The sequence below is a fragment of the Pteropus alecto genome, unplaced genomic scaffold (assembly GCF_000325575.1).
Source record: "Pteropus alecto unplaced genomic scaffold, ASM32557v1 scaffold71, whole genome shotgun sequence".
Lineage (NCBI taxonomy): Eukaryota > Metazoa > Chordata > Mammalia > Chiroptera > Pteropodidae > Pteropus > Pteropus alecto.
The window spans coordinates 12,312,016-12,321,699 of record NW_006433024.1 but is presented as its reverse complement, the minus strand read 5'-3'; the positions used below and the strand labels follow the sequence as shown (position 1 = coordinate 12,321,699).

Genomic DNA, 9,684 nt, shown 5'->3' with positions numbered 1-9,684 from the left:
ACCAGAGGCTGTAGCACATGGATTAGCCAGTTAATGTCCCTCTATCGGACCTTCACAGAGGCTGTCACAGGATGGGAGGAGGAACAGGGAGAGAGAAAGGGAGAGAGGGAGGGAGGGAGGGAGGAAAGGAGGGTAGATGAAACTGACGAAGGAAGGAAGGACTGTAAACAGTAGGCACTTAAATGGTTACTGGCTAAAGAGCATAAGTCAGAAAAATTCAAATTCAGGTAATGTTGTTTATTGCCTGAAAACTAGGTGGCAATCTCAATCACAAGAATCTTTGGAGTATTAATTACCTATAGTTTGGTTATAGATTTCTTTATGTAAGATGACTTAAAAGTGGGAGAAAAAAGATAACAGCTGAGAAAAAAGTAGAATGAAAATAAATTATTTTCTTTTTCAAGAGCACTTTCCTAGAATTTTTATGAACTATGCAAAACACAGCAGGGTCTTCCTAAATAAAGTCTCAATCAACACTTAACAGGGAGCTGCAAGATTAAACAATTAGAATCATTTCTTGCCTAGCAATGCAGGGATGATTTAAAAAATAATATCCCATGTTAGCAATTACTTGTGGGGGTGTAAAAAGAATAAGACCTATTTGGAAAACAATTTAGTAATTTAAGTACAATGAGCCCTAGCAGTGTTCATACCCAGTATAAATCTTATGGAAATCTATAATAAAGAAGTAATCTTATCTATTATAAGAAAGTAATGAAACAAAGCTTTAAAGACCTTTACTACTTTGTCCGTAATAATTCAATGGTAAAACTTAAATGTTCACCAACAGATGTGTGGGTAAGTAAATTAAGGAGCATTTGACAGAACACTAGGCAGTCATTAAGAGTGCTTATTAAGAGTTTATAACAACATGGGAAAATACTTAATACAAGTGGGGAAAAAATAGGATGCAAAACTGAGTAAGTAATATGGTTGCAAAGAACAAAAGGCCTCATTACATATACACAGAAAAAAATATAGAAGGAAATACACCAATTGCTAATAATGATTATTAACAGATGGAGGAAGTATGGGTGAATTTTTGCCTCTTCTATATTTTCCAAAAGTCCTATAATGAGTGTGTGAACTTTTATAATGGAATACGATTTTATTGTGCTTTTGAAAAGCAAGTCAGTAGTATAAGTAAAATTTTAAGAGATGTCCCCTTCAAACAATAACAACTGAATCATGGCTAATTCAAGATGAAACATATTTGTAAATACCAAATTTTTTAACGTAACATCTAGATCTGGGAAACAGAAGAATCTGGCCTGCTGCCTGCTTGCAAAGCATCTATATCTGCCCCAAATACTGCGCTTAAGAAGTCAAACAAAGAGTCAGAGCTGTCAGCTTTAAACTGCTAGACTCTAGGATGAGTCAAATATCTGTCATAGACACTCCATCTGCTGAAGTTCATTCATTGGAAAGAGATCTGCTGTGCAGCGCAGCGCCAACGAACAGACACATGGATGGACAGGCGTGGATTGGATTGGACATTTCTCTTTGCCAGAAACCATCCCCAATCATGGCATTCTCCTTACTTTGCAAATCCGCGGCGCTTGAAAGCTATCATCTCCAGCTTTTTGACCCCGCTCAAGCAAGATTTTTGAAGCAAGCCATCTGTTTCTGGGTGCAGGGTGCAGGGGTAAGGGCAACATTCTAGTGATGAGCTTATTGATATATTTTCTAAGTGACTGAATCGAATCGTGTTCAATTTTAAATAAAACAACACTTCGGTGAGTTAAATAGGTCAAATAGTAGTGGCGCAGCAGCACGGCATAGGACAGAGAATTGGGCCTTTTGCGATGGGCAAACCCAATGCCATGAGCTTCACATAAAGCATCTTCATAATTCTAAAATGCCCCAGGAGCTTCTACGAGAAGCCTGGGGGCAGCTCATGGCTGAGATCCGCAGGACGCACTCACAATGTCCGGCTCTCGTGAAACCCAGAGATCCCTGAGGGCAGTGGAGAGAGGCAGGGAAGACTCCTTATGGAGAAGGGGTGTCTTAATTTAGTCATGTCAGTGACTTCCTTTCTTCTCCCCCGATGCTCTGGGTCTCTATTTTCCTAACCCACTCAGGCAGGATGAAAGCAGAGAAAAGTGAATTCATTCAAGCACTCATGACAAAATGAGAAGGGGAGCAAAATCTAGGGGCTTCGTTCAGTGCTCTAAATCAGTGGACATCAAATATTCTTATTAATAAAGTTTTTAAAACATGCCTGTATTCCCCTAATATAGACATATTGATTTATATTATATACATGATCCTCCATCAATCCATATACCAAAAAAAAAAACCTCTGTATTTTTCTTTAAGAACACCTACCAGAAACCTAAGGAATCACTCCGCACACATTCCTCTTTGGAAAACTGTTCTAAATACTTAAGTGGGTTACCAAATGGGCGTGGCAGTGATGGGCTGGGCATGAGGGCAGGGAGTAATGGTTTCCTGCTTTTACAGTCTTGTTGAGGGAAGGGATACTTAAAAGGACCCCACATCTGGTTGTTAGGTATCTTACACCAACATTCTCCAAAATCCCTTTTGCCACACTGGGTACTATACGATACTTGGTCACAAGTAAGGACAAACTTCATTAATGTGGAGCCCATAAACTAATTTAAACCAGGCTAGGCTAGAATACACTTCTTAAGGAGAAAGGGTCTGCTGAATAACTAGAATGAAAAAAGTGGCGAGGGGGGTGCGGGGGGCGTTTAATTGCTGGAAGGGGATACAGATTCTTTTCAGGCTTCGTTTACATCTAAGTAATCCATCTACCAATTACAAGCAAGTTCTTATCCAGACATTAAAGCAGGCAACTGCCCATGTTGGAAACCAACCAAAATTGCTTATCTTCAACCTTCCATAATTCCAGACCTTTTCCTGATCCACTCTGGCTTCCTGCCTAATGCATCGGCATTGCTTTTTCTGTCCCCGGTTTTAGCCCCCAGCTTCCCCTGATATCGTACACCCAGGCAGACACACACCAGCAGGACGGTGAGCAGATCTTTGTTTTAACTACCTGGAGAGGAAGATGCCTTTTGGCCTCTTCATCATCACAACTGCTGAGCCCCCTTGGCGAGGATCTAGTTCCAATGACAATCCCGTTTCATTCCTCGCATTTAAAATATTCCAGAAAGGAAGACTGTCATGAGAAGAAAATGAGGGGAGCTGTGACGTTAGCCAACACTTTTTAAAAACGGAGACTTCATATCAAATTGCGGATTTCCATTGCAAATCAAGCATTCAGTGCAGCCACCAGTAGCCAAGCTCAGGATCCTGGCTAACTAAGTGGTCTCAGGTGGGATGCTGTGGACTTAAGGGCCCCCGCTTAGCTCCCAGATGAGGGGCTCATGGCTGAGGTTCCGTCTGATTCATTCTCTACATGATGTCTAGCAAATCAGAGCTAATGCAAGCAGCAGAGCCACAGCTGGCTGGGCCTCCTGTCTGTCATGTGCACTCACAGCCCAGGGCGGCACTGGCTCGTATGTCACTTCTCTGCATTAACATTCTGCCTGGGTTCTCCCTTCATACTCAACAAGTCTATTGCAGGCTGTAAATAAGGCGGTGAAGGACAGGGAGGCATGCCGAGGAAGGGTGTCTTCTCACATGTGGTACACAGCGACAGATACCATTTTAATAATGTGATCAGAAGAGACTTAAGGAAGATCGGATGTGCTGTCATTTCTCTCTTGATAAAGAATCCTGCCAGTGGGAAGTGATTGATATTCCGATTCTTCAAAAACACATCTTTCTAAAAATGTAGATTAAACTTGCAAATATAGCTTTGATGCTTCTCCAACTCTCTTTCTTCCCCAGCACGCCCCCCTCCCCGGCTTAAAAATAACACGCCAGGAATTTATATTTGGTTCAAATTTGTTTAGCACAACACCAAAGCTAAATGCAGCTTACACACCTATCTTGTTTCCAAAACCACTTACTTGTAAATGTATGAAACTGTAATGGAATGATGTATCACTTCCGTTTAGCTCTTTCATTGCTGATTTTCAGAGATCTCTCTAGGGGTGATTATTTTTGGATATATCTCAGTCTCCGGACTACACGACTCTTGATAGATGTTAAGTCATTCTCAGAGAGCCTCGTGTTAGCAGATCTACAGGTTTCTTTCATTTAAACATTCAATAAGCACCCAGGAAGCATTAAGTACAGTGGGGCATATAAAACTGATTAAGGTTTCTGCCTTCAAAAAACTTACACTTGTTCTCAGGCATCTTATGAGCCAGGAGCTGTGTTGCCACAGTGACTAAATTACTGGCAATTCAAACTTGCCTGAGCTGAAGTCCAGGTCGTGTATGTGTACAAATGCATCTGTTCTGGCCTTTTAGCAAGAGGGCTAATTCTTGTTCCTGGAGTGAAAATGGAGTTGGCCTCTGAGGACTGTTAGACTATCCCACCACCCATCCTAAAAGGAAGCACTAGAAGTCAGATTCCGCAGGTCAGGGATTTTTATCTGCTTTTCCGTTTTTTCATTTATAAATACATTTCCATACTGGTGGCCTCTGTGCCACTTAAAACAGAGTTCATACCTCACCCTGCTTACAGGGGCTCAGATGCCAAAACCTGATTTCAATTTGCAATAAAATTCTGAATTTCTATTTTGTCAACTAGAAAATGGGGCTAAGAGAACCTGCTTCGTAGGATTCCTGGGAGGAACCGGTGGGGTAATGTATAAAAGGTGCTTCACATGCAGTGCCTGGCACCCCAAAAGCTCTTCTCCTCTCACCTAGTGGGGAGACAGAGCAGAGAGACGGAAGGCTTCCCTGGGTGGTGATGCAGACCAGCGCTCCATGAGGTTAAAGATTCAGCTCCCACGGGGTTCTTACCCTGTCACCATACAACTCCAGGCAGACCATGAACACATTTTCAGCTCTGATTTCTTCTATGTGAAATGCTCTTTTAACACTGAAAACCAATTTAAAAGGATCAATTATGACTACAAAAGAAATCAGGCAGCATTATTTTACTCAAAAATCCTCTCCTTTGACAAGCACGGTCCCTGGTTTGAACGATGGGATAAAAATATTTTAAAAACTGACCTCTGAAAGCCTCAGTAAAAGAAAGATAAACTCCCAGGAACAGGGTTTGTTTTTCCTTTTCCTTCCCTCCTTCCCTCCCTCCTTCCCTCCCTCCTTCCCTCCTTTCCTTCTCTCCTTCCTTCTTTCCTTCTTTCCTTCTTTCCTTCTTTCCTTCCTTCCTTCCTCCCTCCCTCCCTCCCTCCTTCCTTTTTTCTTTTTTTGGCTCCAAGGCTAAATGAAGTTTAAAAGGGAAAAAAGAACTGCTGGGATATGCATTCGTGTATCTTGTAATTAAATATTTCAAGTAGGATTTGGCCCAACTGGCAGAGCTTAACAGAAATATGCTCCTCAACAGCCGTGTCTCCTCTGGCTGGAAAATCATGCTGGCTTTCTGTGAGTGAAATTTTCCTCCAGGTTTCGGTGGGCAGAGGCCCTCACGGATGGCATGCATAAGGAACAGAGAGGTCTGAGAACAAAGATGAGGTGGCTTGTAATATTTCCCATAAAGTGGCAAGCTGGAATTTTATCGTTTTCACTTCCCCAGGATGTTCATTCACTACACAGATTCAGGTTTGCCCTTCGCGTCTCCCGCAAGAAAAGGGAAGGGGCGGGAGGTGCTTTTATTTTTGTCAGACTGCTGCTTATCTGCCTCAGTCACAGCCACTAAGGCAGCGGATCTATAAATTCTCCTGCAACGGTCTTATCAACTACGAGCAACATGCAGCATCGTGGGGCCGAACATTTTCAAAGAGGTCCCAACAGAAGCCCTGCAGCTGGGCCCTGTTGATGAGATGCTGCGGGACCCACCACTGGACACTCAATGAATGAAGACTCAGGCTAGGGGCAGAATGACAGGAAGCCAGGTGGCCCCTGAGGGGGAGGGGTGGGTTCTCCTTGTGGGCAGAGGCCACAAAAGCTTGTCATCTTGATGCTGGTTCCCTGATCTCCTCTTTTTCTGGGGATTTTCACTCTCTACCATCACTGGTCCTCCTTGTTTCCATTCTAACCCAAGTGAGGGCTCAGCTTTTCCTTTCTTCGATTCAAGAAAGCTGCATAAGAGGCTGTAATTTTAAAACACTCATTCATTCATTTATTAATTCAACAAAGTCTTGAGTGAGCATCTATCATGTAGCAGGTACTTCTCCAGCTATTTGGGATGTATCGATCAACGAAACAAATATTCTGCCCTCAAGGAACTTACAAGTTAGCTGAGAGAGACAGGTAATAAGCATAATATATAAATTATAGACTATATTGTTTGTTGAAAGATAGTAAGTGCTGTGGCGAAAACCAAATGACAACCAAAAAAAACCCAGAACCCCAGAAGTGAAATGAAGAGTGAGGACGGGTGGCTGGGGGATGATTAAAGTTCTGAACAGGGCAGTCAGGGGGTAGTTTCATTGAGAAGGTGACACCTGATAAAGAATTGATGATGGACCCCTGGATATTAGGAAGAAGGGTATTCTAAGTGGAAGGAAGAGCACATGCAAAGGTCCTGGGGTGAGAGGGTCCCTGATGTGTTTTATTCCTTAAAACCCAATGGAACATAAAGGGAATGAGCCCAGGACAGTAACATTCTTGGAAATAGTCTGGCTGAGGCTGCTCTCGAAACTCATGTGCTAAATAAGGTGCTCAGAGAATACCCTGCGGCAGCGTTTTTAAAACATCAGGTCTCATCCAAATAGTAAGCAGAGAAACTAACATACTGGGTCAGGGCCCACATAAAATTAAATGGAGGAAACAGAGTATATTAAAAATATCAGTGCACTGGACATGGTTCCATAGTGTAGCGGTTAGCACGTCTGCTTTACACGCAGAAGGTCCTGGGTTCGCGCCCCAGTGGAGCCACGGTCCATGGTCTACAGCCATGCCACCCTGAACAAGCCCGATGTCTGATCTCGGAAGCTAAGCAGGGTTTGGCCTGGTTAGTACTTGGATGGGAGACTGCCTAGGAAGACCAGGTGCTGTAGGCATAAATAATAATAATAAATAATATAAAAAATATATATCAGTGCACTGCATATGGAATGCATTTCCATCTGTATACTTGACTGTGATAAAAGATTTTATGGTGGATTGGGGTCAAAATAGCTTGAAAGCTACTGACCCATTGGCTACCTTCTAGTAAGCCCCAATCTGCCTCCATGTGGCATGTGTTCTGGCCCCAGCTCCTGGGAGCATCTGCCTCCATCTGACAGGGCCTCTGTCAGGAATGACTGACACAGAGACACCCCACTTCTTAACTATGGGGTAAGTCCTTACCTGATGGCCCCAAAGGGTGCTACTCCATTAGAATGTTATGACATTCACAGCAGACTCACATAAGATGGGGTTCCGTTTCCTTATGACCCCCACCCCACAGAGTGGAGTCTAACTCATGGGCAATTTGCTGGAAAATAACTCCCTGGCTAACCAATGTTTATCTGTTCTCTTGGCCAAGAGTCCAAGGCTCATCTGGGACTTTACAACATGATGACTAAATAAAAAAGAAATTAAAAAAAAAAATCAACAAAAGCATTACATAACCATTCACAAGCTGCAGTGTGGGAAACTCTTCAGTCAACTCCCTTCAGTTTTTCTTTTCTGACAAAACCAAGTTTGTCTGGCAGCCCCCAGAGTCTCGCTTTATCTGGACAACTCATTTCTAGTTTTTGTAATATATCCTCCACTAAGCAGGAAATTACTAATATTCTCATTTAAAGGCATGAGGGGGCAGAAGTAGGGGGTGTGGCTTATATAATGGCTTTGGGGGTGCAGGAGGCTGTACAAATTCTGGAGACTCCACTGGCTCCTTATATTACCAAGAGCATTCTGAATGAGGTTGTCTCGTTCCAGCAGGAGACCAACAGATTGCCCTTAATAGAATTTTTTAAATTCCTTAAAATTGCTGCTTCTATTTAAGGCTGAAAATTACAGCCCTTACTCCAGTTCCCATCCTCCTTCCAGAGTTACTCGGAGCCCCTGAGGAGATCTGTAAGAACAACGACATCATCAACAAAACCCGAATGCACTTTGTATGGAGAAAAATATTTGCAGCTTTTCAATCAGATCCGAAGAGGCTCTGACTGACATATATGTTCTCCCTAATAGATTCAGGCTTTCCTTTATTTTTTTTCTTTTTTTAATAACATGATAAAAAAAACAACAACAACAAGAACCTAACAACATGATTTATGTTGCCTTCCAAAAAATGTTACAAATCAAATGCTAAAAATCTCTGGAAACTTGTCACGCTGAAGACGATGAATGCTGACCTTCCTTCCCTCCTTTGCCATTCTCCATCAGTTGAGTGGGTGGCATGAGGGAGGTGGCTGATGAACAAGTCATTGTTTCTAAATAATGTCACATCAGAGAGTGGGTTGAGACGGTGTTCCTCACTTAACCTCTTCCCAAGAGAAAGCTTTGTGTGGGTAAACAAACAAAACTCAATCTGTGTTTATTTAAAGACAGTGAGCCTTCAAAAAGCGGCTGCTCACCCAATGAGGTGTGGAACTGCCTTGGGGAGACCCAACTCCTTTTAGCGCCTGGTAATGATGACAAACAGGTGGCCTTGTTCCAAGTGGCCCTGGACCACCTGGTTCATGTTCCGCCAAGGCACCTGGCTCTCCCAGTGTCCTGCAGGGTGAACAAACTTGGGCTTTAAGTCTGTAATGACAATATGGATGTACAAACCTACTCTTAAGTTGGGGATGGTGTCAACCCATAGATACAATTCACTGCTTCTGAGTCAATCTTGAAGCGTCAAATAAGAAGCAAACTACTAGAGTTCTTTTTTATCGCTTCAAGTGCTCAGCAGTCAATGAAGTTATACAATCTCCACTCAAGTCAGTTCTCCTCGATTAAAGTGAAGGCTTTGTGACCCTGGCTGCACATCGGAATTGCAAGGTCCCAACCCCGAGCAGCAGAGTCTGTCTCTGGAGACGGCCCTGGCAGAGAGATTGTTGAAACAGCTCCTTGGGTGATTCTAATTGCAACCAGGACTGAGAACGGCTAAAGAGATGGAGAGCCAGAAAATGACATATCTAGGAAGGCATCTGCCCAGCTCAAAGCCCCTTCCTCCAGAGAATCCTGCAGGTGGCTTCCTGGCTACTGTGGCAGGCTCAGCGCCTTAAATCCAGGATAAAGACAGGCTCAGGACTCTTGAGGGCTTAGACTAGACTCTGGTAGAGGATTTTTACAATAGGCTTGTCCCACTCCCCTATTTTCCATTATAAGCGTTTTCCTGAGCATCTACTATGAGCCAGACACCGTGGGAATACAAGAGTGAATGAGAGGTCCTATCCTCTCATTCCCTCCTGTATGGGGTGATGGATATGAAGGAGACCAGAAAAAGCCACCCCAAAATATGCCACTTTGGCATAAGGATTATTTTGAGTTTAAGACAACTGAGAAACAGCAGACTGTAGGAGGAGCTTTCTGCCTACCTCCCATCTGTCTAAAAGCAGGGTATAAATTTGCCTCTGCAAAGGTGACATAAATTTCCCTTGTGAAGGTGTCCCCCCTTCTTTTACCAGGAGAATAACTCTTATCACCAGAGATGGAGACGACACAGAGATGAGTCCACATAAACGCATGTTACTTAATAACTCTTATCTGCCATTAGTTCCCCCAAATAGTTACCTTCCCACACTTTACTACCCCTGGAAGC

General features: G+C 43.1%; 1 protein-coding gene and 1 pseudogene across 2 annotated transcripts in view; one reads left to right on the top strand and one right to left on the bottom strand.

The window, feature by feature from the left end:
- Positions 1-9,684, bottom strand: part of LDLRAD3 (low density lipoprotein receptor class A domain containing 3) — a 158,268-nt gene that overhangs the window by 52,068 nt on the left and 96,516 nt on the right. The window lies entirely within an intron of this gene.
- On the top strand, positions 6,894-7,009 carry LOC112476659 (annotated as a pseudogene).